The sequence below is a fragment of the Crocodylus porosus genome, unplaced genomic scaffold (genome assembly GCF_001723895.1).
Source record: "Crocodylus porosus isolate Cpor-Errol unplaced genomic scaffold, CroPor_comp1, whole genome shotgun sequence".
Classification (NCBI taxonomy): Eukaryota; Metazoa; Chordata; order Crocodylia; family Crocodylidae; genus Crocodylus; species Crocodylus porosus.
The window spans coordinates 768957-769694 of record NW_017728953.1 but is presented as its reverse complement, the minus strand read 5'-3'; the positions used below and the strand labels follow the sequence as shown (position 1 = coordinate 769694).

Genomic DNA, 738 nt, shown 5'->3' with positions numbered 1-738 from the left:
CAGGTCTATTATGCACATTTCTTTTTTTTAATTAAGCGGAAGTGGTTTCACCATCTTGCTTCACATATTTTAACGCGCTATCACCGGCGTGAGGGCTTCGTGGCGAACCGGGGCGGGGCAATGACCAACTGCACAGGGAGGAGTCCCCCGGACGCCAGTCACCACCAGCGTAGGCTATAGCACATTTTTTCCATGGCAACCCATGCTTTTACCCCTCCGAAGTGCCGGCCCCCAGCGCAGGCTTCCAGGTCCCGAAGCGCCTGCCCTGGCATTTCTCGCACTGAGGGCTTGGGCGCCTGCCTTGAGCAGCTCCCTGCGCCCCGGGGGGGGTGGTGTCCTGGACCAGGGCAGGAGGCAAGGCGGCGGCCGCGGGCGGAGGCGGGGTCATGCTCCTGTGTCCTCCCTGGTGGTCTAGTGGCTAGGATTTGGCGCTTTCACCGCCGCGGCCCGGGTTCGATTCCCGGCCAGGGAAGGTAGGCTTTTGATGCCCCAGCCTCCGGTGGAGCAGCAAGGCAAGGACACTGCAGGCAGGCTCAGCTTTTCTTCCCATTCCTCGTGGATCGAAGGGTCGGACGCCGCGTCCAAAAACGACCTCATACGGACTTCCGGGTGCCCGCCGCCTCGATATTTTTCTAAGTCCCGCGTCGGACAGCAGGTCAACCCGGTTCTTACTCCGCGGCCCTTCAGCCAGAAAAGCGCCCGGCAAGTTCCTGCTGCCTTGCCATAGGCAGGCCTGGA

General features: G+C 61.8%; 1 non-coding gene across 1 annotated transcript; it reads left to right on the top strand.

Annotated features, from left to right (window-relative positions):
* Nucleotides 1-400: 400 nt before the first annotated feature.
* TRNAE-UUC lies at nucleotides 401-472 on the top strand. The gene has a single exon. It is a non-coding gene; the product is annotated as a tRNA-Glu (tRNA).
* Nucleotides 473-738: the final 266 nt, after the last annotated feature.